Below are 18809 nucleotides of genomic sequence, written 5' to 3' on the forward strand. Positions count from 1 at the left end.
CCCGTGAGGTTCGGTTTTACGTTACGATTACAAATGTAACCAAAAAAGGAAATAAATTATTTCACCGAAATAAGCCTTTAAAAAAATATTTTCGAAATAAAGCTTTCGTCACCATATTTTGTTGGACTTGGCATCATTTTGTAATGTTTCATTTAACCTATTGATTGAATTTAAATTGACTTTTACCGGTGACAACCCTATTTAAAAATATTTTCTGAACAAAGCCTCCTTTATAAGTATTTTTGAAGTAAAACTTTCTTAAAGGCTCCATAAACGGTGCGTCTGACTCGCGAGTCATCTGTGTACGTGTTGACTCGTCTTCCGACTACACACATTTGAGTGATTCAGAGTCATGCCGGAGTCATGTCGGTGTAACGAACAAATATTTATTTTGACTAACACATCCAAACCGACTCGGAAGTCAGACGCACCGTGTATGCCGCCTACTAAACCCCTTCCATTCAATTAGTTCGACTAATTAATTAAAGTGATTTTAGATTTAGAACAGGAGGCAACCTTCCTAAAGAATATTTTCGTAAGAAATCTTGAACAGCTTTCGTTTCATACACACATTTTTGTGATGTCTGCTTAACTTAGTCACCACTTTTAACATTTTTATAGGTGGCAACCTCCTTTAAAGAAAGGTATTTACTAAATAAGTCGTTTTGAAGCTCCTTTTGTTCGACACTTACATTGTTTAGTATTTTAATCGACTTATTAATTGATTGATGTTCATATTTGCGAAAAGTGGCAACTCTCTTCAAGATATATCTTAGGCTATAACCTACATATGTATCTATTTTCAAAATTTCATTAAAAATCTGTTCAGCCGTTCTAGCGTGCGGGAGCAACAAACATATTCATACACTTCCTTACTATCTCACTCGCTCACAAACTTTTACAGTTATATTTAGTACACATGATTGTATGGAATGAGAAATATGTAATATTTGTATTTAAAGTTTTTTTGTTCCGACAAAACTTAAACATAATTAAAGAGGGAAAATGCTTCATATAAGAAAATAAGAGTTTTAATCAATGGCGTCTCTTTTGAAACTTGGTTACCGATAGGCTGATGCGGGAAAAATATGTATTGGCTGTTATGTAGAACACGATCGAAGGGATAAAAATGATAATAAAACCTACGTAAACTAGCGTGGGCAAATTAGGACCATCTTGAGATTTATGTTGGTTAAAATGAATATTAAAACCAAATTTCATCAAGAGCACGATAGTATTTTTTGAATCATGTAGATGAACATGTTAAGAAATTGATCATTCTCGCAAGAATTTCATAAATAAGTCATACAACGAATAAGCCGAAAGTAATAAGTTGTCTGTGCCAAGTATTCGCTTACGACGAATTTAATTCCTGCATGCAGAAAAACATCAATATTTACTTTCATACATACATACGCAGACGCACAGGGCTACATATGATGCAAGTGGTGGCCTTGCTGGCAACCCTCCCGCTCAACAGTTCCTTCCTATGGCATGCACAGCAGAGCGCAACTGAATTTAATCCGGATTTGTGCACCTGCTTTATACATGGATATACATATGTATATGTGTGTATGTATGTACGCACTCATAGCAAAATCACTCGCGTAACAACATGCGAAGGTAAGCAGAAAATGTGCTTAAATGAGTTGACATGCAAAAGTGTACAATGAAACAAATGAAAAATACCAATGCCGCCATGCTTTGCTATGGCTAGTCCAGGTAAACTTTTGTAAAGTAATGAGAAAAATGAGCTTCCATGTACCGTTACCAAAGCGGCCGCTTTCCAGTTTCAATTTTACTCATTTTGATTTTTTGCTTACCTTTCATTTTGAACTTTATTAAACGACTGATTTATGTGTATCCTTCACAGATCTATGTGTTTACAACTCTGGTGGATAAACGCTGCGGGGGTAGATACTCGATTATGTACACATACATGTACCTGCCAGAAAAAAATATTGGCACAGAGGATTTTTCACAATGTAATTCTTCCCTTTAAGTTTTTATAAAAATATAGTTTATACTACTACAAAAAATATAAAACAAAATTTGTAAGTTTAGCGCAAAAGGCAGAATTTTGCATGTTTGCAAATGCACATTAAATTTAACTACAAGTGCAAGTTTGAAGTATCATGCAGTTTCTTCCATGCGAAGTATGTTTGGTAATTTTTTTTTTTTTGGTATGGCAAATTATCAAAATCAATGCAATTTTTAAAATTTTCGTTTTTTGCACAAAGTTTAGGAATTTTATTTTTATGGTTTTGGTTGTTGTATTTAGTATAAACTATATTTTTATAAAAAAATAGGTGAAAAAATGTCAGTAAAAATTTGTAATGCATTGTGAAACATTCTCTGTGCCACTGTATATGAGGCATTCCAGCCAAAATCGGACACCATTTGGCCTTTGTATCTCCGAGTTTTGTATAAGTTTTTATGCCATAGTACCCTTTATTTATTTCAATTTTTTTTTATTTGTCAAGTCGTTTTCGGGATATGGATTTTTGGAAAAAAAAGTTCCTTTTTTAAGTGTCGTACCTTTGCAAACCCTGCGCTGAGTGGGGCCATTTTTTTTTTCTTAATTTTTCAATCTTAAAATATTTTTGGAATTCAAATCGAAAATATTTTCCAAACTGTATGTCAAAATAAAAAAATTGTCTATAACACTTACAAATTTTTAATATAAAATGTTGATTTCCCAACAACACGGTGTTATCGATTATCTGATTTTTTTTTAATTCGAAAAAAAATATTTCGTTCTTCCCCCATTATTGGATTAGGCTTAAAAGTTTTGGAAGAAGCGTCAGTTTTTAGAAAAAATTTTCAAGAAAATCGTTCAAACGCTAATTTTTGGATATACAGATTTTATAATAAACATTTGAAAATGGGTTAGAAATACGGTTTTGAAAATTTTTCGATTTATTTTCGAAAAGTGCTTTGAAAATTAAAAATTTCAAAAAATAAATAGTCTTAATCGGCCAATTTAAAAAAATTAAAAAAATGTGTTTTTTTAAAATCGATGCCTCAAAAACGGCTGTACAAAAAAAATTAAAAAAATCAAATGGTATCTACTATAACATGAAAAATATAAGAAAATGGAGATGCAAAGCTAAGTGGTGTCGGAATTTCGCTGAATTTCCCCATATGTAAGTGTATCTTAGCAGGTACCGCTTGTATTGAATACAGACCAATACATACATTTTCGTGAACTTCCAATTTCATCTCAAAGAGCCTCAATTTTTTCCCTTAGCAAATATCGCTTGCAGAACATCCTTTTCAGTGCAACGAAATTATGTTTTTAACCGACTTCACAAAAGGAGAATGATTATCAATTCGTCGGAACATATATATATTTTTTTATTTATCTTACCGCATAACTTTATTAATTTGGTTTAAATCCGATCATCTGATCATGAAGAAATTAACGATAATCTTAAATGTTTATATGAGAATTGAAGTCGGTTTTGTTTTTTGCTTAAAAATTACCTGTTTTAATTAAACGAGACTTATTTGAATTTAGTGAAACTATAAAAATAATACCAATTTCTCAAAAAATGCATTAATATGAAAAATATAAGCTGTATGTATGTGGGGAAATCTTTTGCGACGGGGGCATTTTGCGTACTGGCGTATTGTTGCCGCCACACAGAGCAGCTGCCTGGGTTAATAATACTTATGTGTGTAATTATCATTAAATAGTTATTCAAAACAAAACTAACGATTTAAATGACCAGGTTACTTGCTAAAATCGAGAAAATCAGAAAATTTCTAGTGCAACTGGCACAAAATCTATTTTTATCTATGCTATACATAAAATTTAAGCCCACATTTTTTGTTAGTGCAAAGCATTTGATCTACTGTGTCGATTTCTATAATGCAAGTATTAAAATTACATATTTGTGCCACAATAATAATAATAAGTATGTTTATTTAAACTTTGGCATACATACATATGGACATGTACAGTGGACTTACGCTAACTTGGACATCGCATTGCTTGTACTTTGATGTGGTTGAATCTTTTTCTGGTACTTAAGATTTGCTTACGGATGAAAAAAATTAAAAATCATCCGTGGATATATGTAAATATATTTTTATAAACGCTTTGAAGTATAGAAATTTTTAATATTAAAAAATAAATAAAATTATTTTTTTGCATATATACAAATGGTGTTCAAGGCACATTGACCCACCTGTACAAAAATCGTGGCGCGTCAGGGACAAAAATTTTACAATTTCGGACCGAAAAATATGCAAACGAGAAGGCTATCAATTCGTCGGAATATTTTTTTTTTTTTATGTATGTTACCGCAAAACTTTGGACCACGTTAACCGATTTCGTTAGTTCTTCTCTATTGTTGTAAGCAATTTATTCATTATTACATACAAACATAAGTATTTATGCGTAAATTTATGGACTTACATACATATAGAATTCCGAAACTTCCGTAAACCTGCTTACATCAAAAAACAAAAATTTCCAAAACCAATTTTAATAAAAATAACTTTTGCATCTAGCAACCACTTACCTTAATTATAAATTAATTTAATTAACTTTATGGTATTTTCACAACAATTGCCACTTAAGCTAAAATCACTAACATGGTGAAGTAAGAAACTCAACCACTACATAAAATATGTAATAAATTTTCATCTATGCAAGTATGTACTTTGAACTATTTAACTTGTGCAAATGGGAAACTATAAGTGTAGTTTGTATTTATAAAACGCTTTGGAAGGAATTAAGCGTTGTATTCAAACGAGTTTATGACGATGCACACGCAATATCTAAGTTTTCTTTAAATTGCATACTTTTGCAATGTGGCAGGAAATGCGCCAGGCAAATGTCGGACAAAATGGAAATGGTTGACGCTTCATTTGCGCAAGTGAACAGGTTGAGCAGCATACAGTTATGCAAGTACAAGCGTATAAATACGTATTTCTAATGTTTCTAAGGTATCCACAGATACAATCCTTTCTTAGGTGCACCCTGTGTCAAAATTATAGACCAATTTAATGATTTATTTTTTTATTACTTAATTTAAGCTATTTTCTTATAATAATATCGTTTAGCAGCTTTTGCCCGCTACTTAGCCCGCTTTAAGTTTACGGTAAAGTTATGACTTCAAATGGAATATAAAATTAAAAAAAAAAGTAGTTTGTAGTCTCGAGAGTTGCCAGAACAATATGAATGTTTCTAACTTCAACTAAATTGGCCATTTCAGTATAAAGCAAAACTTACATTTCATAGCTCGTCTTTATATTAAATACATTTTTAACATTATTTTTATTTCTTTAATATGTGACTGAATAAAAGCTTATACCAAAACTTTTTTTTAACCAATAGCTCATTGTGATTTTTCGTTTAGCTTAATCAAAATAAATTAATTGAAATCCGGGAAGGTTGGAGCATCTTTGCTGTAAATACGAAAAATGTTGTTTTTTTGCAAATTTCCATCTAATTTAATTTTATTTTTAAACATGTAGCACACTCTTAATAACTGATTTCTTAAAGCATATACAGACGGCAACGTTAATACGGATTAACGGTGAAGTAGAATCCTCATTTGATTTTTTAATTCATTCAATTATTACTTGTATAGCCTTATTCAAAAAAATAAATTTATAAAGTTATTTAATACTAATATATTTTTTATGAATAAAGCCATTCGTTTTTAATATAATTATAGGTCTTGTAAACTTTTTTATTTAAATTCAACTCAATAAATTTTAATTAATTAATGATAAAATAAATAATGTAAAATAAAATAAAAGAAATTAATATAAAATAAAGTAAAATAAAATTTATAAATTAAATTTAAAAAAAAAAAAACCCCAAATCAAAAGTTAAAACCAAAAATGTTAGAATTATAGTTAGCAATTTTCACCACTCAGCTTCCGCCAACGCCAAACTCGCTTGCTTTGTCTGCTTACTTGCGCAATAGAAAATTCCCCTAATACGCATCAATTTTGAGAATTAGCTGCAGGACTTAATCCGGATCAGCTACAGTTAATTCCCGAGATAATTCAGTATTAAGGAGTTGTTTCGGATCAACGCTGCCGTCGTTTGACAACCATATTGTAATAATTCATTAAATTTAATTTTACTTTTAAAAAGGTGGCAACGTTTTTCAAAATTAAGCTTTCTTAACCTATTTCGTTTGACATGCATATTGTAATATTTTATTAATCTAACTGATTACATTTAATTCGACTTTCAAACAGGTGGCAACCCCTTTAGAAATTTTTTTTATAAATAAAGCTTACTTAAACAATTTGATAAATTTTAATTTGTCCTTTAAACGCCTGGCAGCTGACAACCATTTTTAAAAACATTAATTAGGTAAACTGAATTTGACTTTTAGAAAGGTGACACTCCTCTTCGAAAATACTTTCGAAAGAAATCGTTCTTAAATATAAGTGTTTCGTTTGACATCCATATAGTAATACTTTGTTTAGGTTATTCTTAGGTTATTTAAAAAATGGAACTTGAGTTCTAAACAGATGGTAACTCTCTTCAAAATATTTTCAAAATAAAGCTTTCTTAAGGCTCATTTGTTTGCCAACCACATTGTAGTACTTCATTTAACCTATTACTAAAAATTTTATTTTTAATCTCGTTCTTACGTATGCCAGTATTTAAAAATTTCATTGAGCTTATAACTAAAATTTACTTTAACTTTTAAAGCAGGGGGCAACCCTCTTAAGAAAATATGTATCCTATACATTAACAGCGGTCTCAGCTATCGGCCGCCAAATTTTTTTCAAATCCTTCCAGACGTTTTAGAGTGAAAGAGCAACAAACATACTCACACACACTCACTTCCTCAGTTACTCACAGATTTCCACATTTTTAGTACGTATTACTTAGTAGGATTCTTTAACAAAAACTACTTAAGTCCAAGTTTCAAAATTTGTGCCATACTCAAAATAAAAAAAAATTTCTTTTAAAGAGAACCTTTTAAAAAAAACTCAAATCTTTATGAAAGTTTGTTGAATTTTTTTTTTTAATATTGCACAAAGTTGGGACCTTCGACTTATATTTAAAGAGTAAAATATATTTTTAATAAAAAATAATTGCAATTGAATTTGAAACAATAATTTGTTAAAAATTCTTAATATGTCGTTCGTTTATAATTTTGAGACGGGGTGTACTTATGTACATATGTATATGCATACATACATGGATACATATGAAGAAATATTTCCGCAAAAACACGATGTGCATATGTATGTATATATTCGCAAATACGAATTTTAGTTTGCAAAGGAAGCAAGTACTATATTTAAGTCTAGATCCAAGCATGTGCGTGGGTTTGTATGTATGTGGAAGTACTTGTGTCAAGGATGCTCAACCGCTAGAGTAGTTTGTGTAATTATCAACTTCAGTAAACAAAAACATCCGCGCCCACTCGCACACATATGTACATACATATAATACGTGTGTCATATCGCATGTGCAAATATGCCGAACAGGACAAATAATTATGCAGGTAGATTGGTGACCTCCTGCCCCCCTTCCCGCTCCTCAAAACCCAGAGTTTGTAGAATAATCATTAAGAGAGATGACGAAAAGGAATTCGCATGCAAATGTTAACAACTACAAGCAAACGACTATAAAAGCACAGATGCAAGCATAAATGCACGAACACATGCATATGTGTGTATGTTGGTGACGAATACATCCGCAATATCAGGTCAATGGTCCACGCAGCTTAAAAACGGAAAGCAAATATTTGCAAGCACCATTTGAATGAGTTTTACAAGCGTACATACATATATAAATCCATATGAGTATAAATGTATGTACATATGTATTTGAGTGTGTATGAAACGAGTGACAGAGCGATGAAGCGGAGTGTCAGCTGCAAGGAGCAAAATCGTTGAAATGGTTGCTGTGCCATCTAAGGCACCCAACAAAAAGTGGGGAGTAGAAAAGAAAACTGCGCTGTCCATAATTGTGTCTCCAACAAATCGGAAACCACATACACCTCCGTACATGCGATTACGAGTATGTATGTGCATGCACAGTTAAACGCTTGCACACGTCATTAAACACAAATTGCGCAAAAATAATAATAAAAAATAAATGCCAAAGCGGAATAGTACAATGAAATTTCAAGTGAAGAAAAATATAATAAACAAATACTTACATACATACACACATTGCAATAAAAGAAAAAGTAAATTTGAATACAACAATAAAACTAAAAGAAAAATCGTTCCACTGATGTGTTACATGAAGTGAAAAGGAACAACAAGAACAACAACAACAAAAATGATACACAAGCCGTTACACGCGCATGCAAGTTGTATGTAGCAAAGCAAAGGCTATAATATCGCAAGGTAAAATAAAATCATTTATACTCAGCATGAATTTTGCGAGCATTGAAAACTCATACAAGCTCAGGCTTACACTCGCGCGTTGTTATCGAAATATCACACACACAAAAAGTTTAGAAATAGTCACATACTTAAAGGCGTAAAGGCAACAAGTAACGCAAATTTTGCCGTGTATCGCACTGATCAGGCGCGCGGTTGCGGTTTTGGGCAAAATGTGCGATTTTTAGGACATTTTTTTCTAACATGGTACACTGCTGGTATAAAACTTTCAGATTTGGTATATATTTGAAATCTCGTAAAACGAGATAATTGTTACTGACATCAAAAGAAAACTGCTGACTAAAAAGCATTGCAGTATAACCAAATAGCCATTTGAGCGTTCCTTGACGAGAAGACATTTCTCTTATGTAATTACTGTAAGGCCGGAGAAACTAGGAGGCAGTAGGCAAGTTCTGGAAAGTTTAACAGGCAACTCTTTTTGGCTACGCAGATTAGCTGTTCATTCAAGCATGCAGGCAGCCTTAAAACTGATTGAGAAATGTTGTTCTGAAAAGGGTCTATCAATAATTGCACTGAAGACCACCATCGTAGACATTACCTAAAGAAGAATAAATCAACGTGGCTTAATCTCAATCAGAAATTTCGAAGATTTAGTTATCACAAGAGGGGAGGTATCTACAGTAACACCCGAATAAAAGGTTTAACTGAAACAGTGTCTTTGTAGAAAAAGAAATGGGGTCAGTATAAATATCATGTCTGACAGTCAGGCAGCATCAAGGCTTGTGAACAACTGAAAGCAAAGCTAGTGGGAGGATTCCCAAGCTGCCGGCGAATGGCAGATGCCAAAGGGATAAGGCAATCTAGAAACTTATAGCTCCCCCTAAATGAAGTTTGGAACGACTTCTTAGGACTGAGCACTTTCACAGGCTACCTGACTGGGCTGCAGTTTCTGTGACTGAAGTATATTATGCGATTTTCCACATGACAAAGGCTATTATATTTCGTGGAGCGAATATCGTCGCCGCCCAGAGTCTGAGACATGACATCCTCTAAAACGTGTAATTTTACAAGTGCTGTAAGGCTGGAGTGAACTTTTTAGCGTTTATTCGCTCAACTAATTTTATAATAAAAAAACTATTTGTCTGTTTATACAGAGGCTTTTTCTTAAGGAAAAATTATTTAAAAAATTCAGTGCAATGTTTAATAATAACATATGTACCAAATGAAGGAAAATATTTTTAAAATTACAAAAAAAAAAATAAAAATTGTTTTGGTTCGAAAGGACGTATAGGGATACAAAATGGCTTTATAATTATTTTTTTATTTTTTAACCTAATAAAGTTAAAAGGACGAAATTCGAGAATGTGCTGTTGTGTATATTAGTCTGGAGCTTATAATTTTTTCAAAAATAAATATTGCAAATTTTCAAGGATATTAGAGGATACAATTTTAAAATAATATAAAATAATACTTGAGCTTTTTTTAATCATACAGAATTTTCGCTTTTATTTGATAACCACATTGTTATTCTAATTTGTGCTAAATTTACAGAAAAAAATTTGAATTATCTAATCATATTTTTAACCGACTTTACAAACAGGAGAAGGTTATCAATTCGTCGGAATATATTTTTTTATGTTTGTTACCGCATAACTTTGGACACGTTAACCGATTTCTATAATTCTAATTTTTTTTAAAGGAAAGCTGTAATTGATTTAAATCCGATCATTGGATCATGAAGAAATTAACGATAATTTTAGCTTTTTATATGAAAATTGAAGTCGGTTTTGTTTTTTTGCTTAAAAATTACTTGTTGTAGTTTCAAGTTACAGGTGTCAGAGAGAAAAACTAAAAACCCAGTCATACATCATATACTTGGCCCTTAGTTTCGCGAGTAAATTAATTTTCTTGTGTGTAAAATTCCCACGGTCCCGCGGAGTTGTACTTATAAACTTTTTTAAATATGATATAATATTAAAGGTACATTTTATCAATGTGCTTTTTTCCAATACATGGCAAAACGATGCAAATATTTCGATGAGAGTAACTGGTTTCTCTTTCGTTCTGCATCATTCACTTTTGAGAAAAAGTTGAGAGCTCCAGATTTCTCAATTTGAAAATAAGCTAAAATTCTATATTAAAAAAGTGCCTTTTAGTTTGAAAATGCTATCAACGGTTACTTGGAATGCATTTGAGAAATAACGTTTGGGATTTGAGAAAAGGACTGATTCTCAAATGCATCTCAAATTGATATTTAACAAAAATGTTTACTGGGTACATGCATTCAAACGAGCATAACTATTCATGAGCCTTAAACAGGCTCATAACGCCTACATTACGTCTTATTTTAATGACGCTCACAAATCGTTGATGCTTTTTTTTTATAACTGCTGTTTTGCCATTACTATTTGTACATACGAACATACATGTGCACCTCCTACAGATTATTTTACGATATTATTATGATTATGGATATGTGAAAACGGCTGTTTTTGCATTTGTATTGTTATTGTAGCATATTTCCCCTACTTTTTCTAGGCTCGTGTCTTCGCTTTACGATTGTCGCAATGATAATATTATGCGTATGACCTCCAAGCACATATACATACATACATATATGTACCCACTGGGAAAATAGGTAAGCACCTTGCGAGGTAAGCCATGTTTTCTTTCAGTTTTTAGTACCAAAATTGTCATCATGGCCAATGTCATCTACTAGTAAAGGGCAAAATGAACACCTCCGAAGACACATTACGTTGTCAGTTGCAAAATAACGTGCAGCCGAAGTTATTTCCAAGCACCGAACTACTCCGAGCGACTGCTCTGCATTACACGTAACTTACTTTGTAAAGCGGCTCAGAAGTATGTCTGATACCAAATGTACATTCTAAATTCCTACTTACATAAGGCGGCCATGCCTTTGTAAAAGTAAGGGACGATCGGCAGGGAAATGGTAATAACTGCCAGGTGAAGAGTAAGTTGCTAATAAGGTATTATTACGTGCTCCTAATTCCCACTGGGTACATATGTGCACACAATCAAGCAAACTCAATTGACACAAAAACATCTCGCAAAGCATTAAAAAAACAGAAATCAAACAAAAAACCAGTCGCTTGAAAAGCTTGAAAATCAAATCAAATAAATAGTAACTGTCAAGGATATGCGCTGGCATTCAAATGTGTTGTTTGGAGTGAGGATATGCGCACTTACAGCTATTTCACATATGGATGCACATGTGCGAATATCCCTTGTATACTTGCATATGTATGTATTAAGTATATGCATTGTACATATGTATCTAAGGAGGATGGTGAATAAATGGAGCAGTCATGAATATTTATAAGCTTTAGTATTGGTTACAAAAAAAAACCGAAACCAAAGCGAATGTTTGCGGATATTGTGAGTTCGATTTTCAACTTTCTATTTATTGGGAGTGATTAGAATAAATGTTATACTGCAAATGAGATTTGACATGTGATTTGAAAAGCTAAATAAAATATGCAATAAGGGGTTACAAAAAACCACAAGGGGTTGAGTGAGAAAATGTGATTTGAATTTAATTCTGATTTAGAAGATTTAAGTTCAACCGTTACCGGATATGATGGAACGATGAGCTGTATGAGCTTTACAACGACATAAATATAGTTCAGGGCATATCAGATAAAGGGGCTTTGTTGGCTAGGGCATGGTCGTACGAATGGCTTCAAATGCTCCAGACCTGCAAGTCGTCGATGCGAAGCTGTTTTTCATGGCTGAATACATTCGGAGGGCGACCGCTATTAGAAAAAAACTTTTTTGTTTTTTATTTCTTGATGTTGATCAGAAACTGGGCTCGTATCCAGACCCTGTAGATATTTGCCATTACATTGACTGCCAACTTTACTGTCACTACACCACACCTGCATATCACTTTTTCCTAAAAATGATTAAATTTCCGTGTCGTTTCCGCGCATTAAACCTCATTTGCATCAAACAACTACCAAACACGAGCGAAACTTCCGTATATCTCTACTGAATACTCATTCATCTCAGCACTCATTCACAGCTTATCACATACACGCGCGCGCGCGCGCACACACACACACCTTCACAATAAATGCCTATTAATTTCACTTGCACATGGCACCTGCCATTCATCAACAGATTCGCACACCGCTCTAAACGACAGGCGTTACCAGTCTGCGCCGGTGTATAACGCATAGTGCAAGAACAACAACAACAAAAACAACTGCATAAAATCATCTGCATTTAGCGCCTAATGTGCTTGGCATAGAGGAAGCTGCTGTATCGTAAGCTCTACAAGATGCAACGTGTTACAATAAGAACAACAACAACAACAACATACCGTCCGTTGCACACGCAATTGCAAGCATTTAACAGTTTCTGTTGGTTGTTAGCTCGTTTGCAACTAATAATTGTCGTTGCTGTCTGCTTATCAGCTGTCAGCGCCACTATGCTGCCGCCAAAGTAGCTACTGCTGTTGTTGCATGCAGCATGCAACAAATCCTCCAGCGACAGCCATCAGCTGTTTGACTACCAGCTGGCGTCGGCTACGGCCATGTTTCGCGTGAGAGTCTTATCGCGCGCAATGTGCTCTAAGTAAAGTCGTAATGCAATATTTTCGTAATAACTCAACACAATTTGGCATTACACCCAACGCGAAAAATGTGTGTTGCTGTGCGCCAGTGTAGCTAACGAAATTTCGATAAATCTGTGCGCTTACCTGCAAAGCTTGCTTGCGTGCAGAGGAGAATCCTTGACAAGGATCTATCCAAACAGCTGTACATCCATACATACTTATGTATGTACATACTATACTATAGCCAAGCAGTGACACAAAGTGGCAGCCAGCGTGGCAGTCAGTCGACCGCATCACCGTTCAGACCGCTTTCGCTTTTGTGCGCATTTTTCTGTTACCTTGCCAGTCGACGATAAATGCATAATTATATGTATGTATGTATGAGTGTGTTTGTGTGTGTGTATGTCCTTCATCGCGTGCGCGCATCCTTCATCGTAGTTGCTCATGTTGCGCTGACATTTACACCGGCACTGACACGTAACACCCATGCAACACGAAACTGTGACGCTGCTCTGCATCTGCGTATGTATGTATATGTAACTGTATACATGTACGTATGGAAGTGGCAGTGCAAGAGATTTGTATTTTTGTAAGCTCTTGCATGCATTTTTCAAACACACCTTCGTTTGCCATTTCCGTTTCCGCCTCGCTTGCATTCATTTAGCGCTTCATCTGTTGGCGTCATCTTCCGTTAAAAGCGGAACAACTTCATCAGCTAAACGCAAACAAATGTACAAACATATAAAGAAACTTTGTATGTAAGTACAGGGTGCCCACACGTTACTTAAATTGTTACGTGTTAAAGTACTAAAAAGGTGTTTTACCACACCAATTCTGGCTAAAGTCTTTCGTAGGACATTAGGTGGATTCTTTTGTAAACGATCGACAAAAGAACCCTTAATTCGGGTAAAATTTCCTTTTAGCTACTGAGCAACCCTGTTGGTTTCTGGCAAGAAACATGTGATTATCTTTATGGGATTTATAACAAAAACCAATGGAAATGAGTAATATTGCGAGGTATGTATTTGCGTAATTTTTATTCTCATTTAAAATTTTAATGATGTATGCAAGGAAACCATAATTTCCCTGAGCATTTTCCCATCAACAATTCAAAATAGAACGGTAGTATTCTACGCATCGGGTAGCGTTTTTTTAACCAACCTGGCTGAACTGGGATAAATAGCCGAGTTTGTGTTGTTGCTTTGCATGTGTTTCGTTACTTTACCGAGTGTTATTTTGTAGCTCGGTTGCAAAAGAATGCATCTATTGTTAATTCTTCCAACCTGAAAGCTCTTTTATGTTTTTTCGAAAGACTAATTGAAAAATTTGCGAACGAGGAGGTCATAGCGTAATTTTATTTGCAAATTCAATAAAAAAAAAATATTAAAAAAAAAAAATCTAAGAAAATATTTTTCAAAAACAAGGAAAAATAATTAAACTAAAAAAGAAAAATGTAAAAATAATAGCTCTTAAAAAGTAAATGAAATTAAGTAACAGTAAACTCTAAAATTAAAAAAGAAATTTAAATAAATGAGAAATAAGTAATATTAAAAAACAATGAAAAAATAAAACAAGTTTCTAAAAATCAACTTAAATTAAAAAAATTATTTGTCTGTTATTTGTTTGTACTTTTTGTAATAATAAATATTGAAAAGTAAAAAAATTTAATCAATAAACACAGGATTCGCACCTCGTATCTCTCGAATTGCACAATAGAGCTTTGCTCTCTCAGCCAAGGCGACTGATGCAGCATTTGTTTCTTTTAATTTGCTTCAAATAAATCGCCTTTGTATTAGATATTTGTTTAAATGAATATTATTTCGTTTAAAAATGCTTTTCCCATTTAGTAAATTAATTTTTATAATTTTTCTTCCTCGTACTAGTAGTACAAAAGTAGTGCGCTAGCCCCAATAAGAATGATCCAGATCAATCCTACATGGAACCTTCATTGTTCCCGTCTGTGCAGGCTCAATACGTCTTCGCTCTCTCTGGTGCCTTTACTGAAAAATCCTTCAACGAGCGTTGAGTTAACCCACTCAGTAAGGAGGATGTGTTAGAAAGATGATCAACAAAAAATAAGCAATTATTCGGCCATCCTCCAACTTTAGTTTATAGTATGCCGATTGAAGTCGCTTGGACCATAAACTTAATTATAAGCGCAGCTTCTGTTAATTTTACAATTCCAAACACCCTGTTTACAATTGTTTTATTTTCTGTCTCTTACCGCCATAGTGTTGCAATATTTTATTTTATTGTATTTTACATATCTCTTTTCTCCGCTGTCATCACAACTGCCACTGTTTGCATAATGCCATTGCGCGACGCGACGCGTTGCATTGCATTTGCATTAAGGCCCGCGTACCCGTCAACTAAAGTCTTTCCTCGCACTCTTCTTTGGCTTTCACTTCACCTAACAGCCAGAATAGCTCTTTTTTGTACATATGTATGTACATTTGTATTCCTTCATCTCCATCATTGCATGCGCCCTTTAACATCTTACTCTAGTTGCACATAGCACTTTTGGCTTTTTCCTCGCGCCAACAACGCGGTTAACTGCAGTGAAATAAGTTTGCGCTATTTTGCCTGCTTCCTTCTTGCATTACAAATATGTACTTGCATGTACATTTGTATGTATGTACTGTAGTACTGCGTTCCTTTCTTAATTTTTTTTTATATTTTTTTTTTTTATTACATATTCCTTCCTACGCGTAATCCCGATTCCTGTGACATTAGCATAATGGATTTCTAAGCGTGGCAAAACATGCATTGCAAAACGCTGTAGAAGTGTCGAGGCGTTGCTACTGTTGCTCCTATTACACTGCATTGTTGTTATTGCTCTTTTGTTGTTTTCTTTTGCCACCGCCTTAATTTACTAGTCACCTCTCCTCTGGAGGATCGCGTCGCTCAAAAGTCGTTGCATATTTTATTCGCTGCCATCTTCTGCCACATTTTGCTTCCATTTAATCGCTTTTTCTTTCGACTTTTTATTTATTTATCATTTCATTTGCCTGTCTGTTTTGGTGTTGTCACTGCTCTATTTGTTTTTTGCTTCAACTGGAGCAACTACTGAGGCGTAAATGGTAGGTGTAAATATGGCTGTTTTTGTGTGGCACTTAATGGCCTTTTTACTCTTTAATATTGGTCTCTTTTATTACTGTTTTAGTTGCGTTTTTGGTCACTTTTTTACATTTTTCTTTATTTACTCTAAAAGCATGTTTTTGGGCAGTTAAAATATTAAACCATATTCAAAATTTAACAATTGTAATTAATATTTAATTTGAGAACTGTGATGATGCCTCCTTTCGAAAAACTTATTCAACTAAGCAATAAAAAGTCCGAATCATCTTTGTCAACAACTTGCAAACAACTTTTTTATATCGGATTTTATTTTACATTTTTTGGGGATTTTTAAAAATGTTTTAAACAAACTTAAAATTCATATCGGAGCGAAATACATATGTAGTTTGGGTACATAGACCCATTATCTCGCTCAACAAAGGATCGTATTGACCCTCTTTTTGGAGGCATTTGTGAGAATTTTAGATAAGGTTATAGTTTTGATTAGGTGTACTCAAAAATAGAATAGCAGCTGTTTATTCGGAAAGAAATGCTATTAAAAGATAGCATACAAAAGTGTTTGCATATTTCAAGGGGACAAATGTATGTAGGTTTTTTTTTTCTGGGGACTTTCGTGTTCTTTGAATAAAAATTTTGTCTGAAAATACTTTAAGTGAAATTTTTCGGCGAATAAATTCCGAGAACATTTTAACCCTTTAGCGACCTCCGAATGCCATTTTATTCAGATTTTCCAAAATAGTCGTCAAACATACCATTCGTGAGTGTTAAAATATTATAATAAATGTTTCCTCGTGAAATTTTACAATAGATATGCACTAGATAATAATATTTTAGCGCCTACACTTTTGCTAAACGCTTGGCTTCTCCAATTTGTTGTAATAGGGAACCCTCCACATCAGACTGTGCGGTTATATCTCGGGGTTACCTTTGTACCACCTGTACCACAAGTTCAAATTTGTATGTTGTGATAGTCGAATTTCATTTAAGCCTATGCGGAAGATTCTATCTCCTTTTTTTCATCGCAAGAGCTTCAAAATTATTGCAAAAAACGCGATTTTTTTTACACTTTGCCCACGTTTTTATCTATATATGGAGCTGATCGAAACTTTACACTTATGGATTCGTAATCAGCATAAAAAACTATCAAAAACCGTTTAAACATTTGCCGAATTTGTTTCATATTGGTTGGCCTGTATTATTTTTCAAACAATTTTTAATGAAGTAATTAATTGGCGAGTCATAATTTTGTATACCAAATGTATACAGAACATGCCAAGTTGGATTTAAGTACAAAAAGGAAACTATCGGACGAGCACCACCTGCTTTAAGCTATCAAACTATTCAAACTCTTAAAGACCCACTCTCTTTAACTGGGTAGCGAGTTGTGGTTTAGGTGTAAGCCCCATTTGTCAATTTTCCTCAATGGGTCATTTTCCTTTGATGCTCTCTGACAGATAATATTATCTGGGTTCCATACTTCACAGTAAGCTTTACGGTAATCCGAACATCCAGGAAAAAGTAACAAAGACGTCGGTAGCCTCATATTATTTTAAAGTGGTCATTGACAAGTGGCACCTTCCACTATATTACAATTAAACCACTTGTATGGAAAGTGTTGTTCTTGTTTCAGGAAACGTAGTTCGGACCACCTCTATTCTTGCGCCAAATGGAATGATAAACGTTGTACCGCAGATAGGCATTCAACTATGCTCACTCCGGGATTCTAAGAAGCTTGGAATTCATTCCGATTTGAACGATCACTTTGCACCGATGCTGCGGAGAACTGCAATTAGGGAAATCAAAGGCCGTTACTCTTTGATGATACATTCGAAGACGGTCGTAGTATGCCCAACATCTCACTTGATTCCATCATTGAATCATTGATTCGTTATCAGGCTTATTTGGGTTCCAAGCCACAGCGATATCGCACGAACTCTTCAGGCATTGTTGCGAGTATTGAGTAGGTAGGTGTTCCCCTGGCTTTATGTGGTTTGCTTCTGGAAAGATGGGATGTTAGACAGCTCAGCGAATGTTAGGCGACAATCTCGGAATGCAAAGGGGCAAGGTCCTTCAGTATACTTTCCTATTCTTAGTTGTACCACAAAATACAGTGAATTATCTGCTCTACGTGCGCTTCCACTAGAGGCACCACCGATCTTATCCTTACCCTAAGCTAACCGAGATCGAAGCACCAAGATATCAAATAAATTTTTTTCACCCTCATAAATAAGTTCTTCTAAACTTAAATCAAATCTCATAAGAAATCGCCCTAAGTATAATTTTTAAACTTGCTTGCGATAATTAAGTACTAGTCACATAGAACTTAATAAAAACTATATTTTATTGCCAGTTGAAGGCACCCAACTGTTTCCATTTGCCACCATCTTTTGGGGCAATAAGCTTATTTTATTTCACTCTCCACAGAGTGCCCACCGAAAATTTATTATAATAAGCTGTAATTGGTCACAGCAAAGTAGGTGAACTTTTCACTTCCAATTTGCATACTTTGTAATGTTGGAATTTTTCCACCCGCTGCAACGTCTGAAATTCGACTTGTACGCGCAATAATTTCGATGGGCAAAAATAATTGCCGCACACAGTTTGCAAGTAGCAAAAGCTAAGATATACATACATATTTTGCAAGAAGTGGACGCAACCCATCGAAGCAGAACAGCAAGAAATGAACTGAAAACAAAATGCATAACCGGTGGCAAAAGCTACATTCAGAGGTAAGGTAAGACAGGCATAGTGATGCGAAAGGTAACTTGTACTTACAAACACGGTTGCCAAAAGAACAAAAAAATTTCTC

General features: G+C 34.0%; 1 long non-coding RNA gene across 1 annotated transcript; it reads left to right on the forward strand.

The window, feature by feature from the left end:
• The first annotated feature begins 263 nt into the window (after positions 1 to 263).
• LOC108366443 (uncharacterized) lies at positions 264 to 17625 on the forward strand. The gene is made up of 3 exons (XR_001848084.1): positions 264 to 339; positions 14943 to 14948; positions 17614 to 17625. It is a non-coding gene; the product is annotated as an uncharacterized LOC108366443 (long non-coding RNA).
• The last annotated feature ends 1184 nt before the right edge of the window (positions 17626 to 18809 follow it).

This window comes from Rhagoletis zephyria, unplaced genomic scaffold (assembly GCF_001687245.7).
Source record: "Rhagoletis zephyria isolate East Lansing unplaced genomic scaffold, Rhagoletis_zephyria_1.1 Rzeph_scaffold_02276, whole genome shotgun sequence".
NCBI lineage: Eukaryota > Metazoa > Arthropoda > Insecta > Diptera > Tephritidae > Rhagoletis > Rhagoletis zephyria.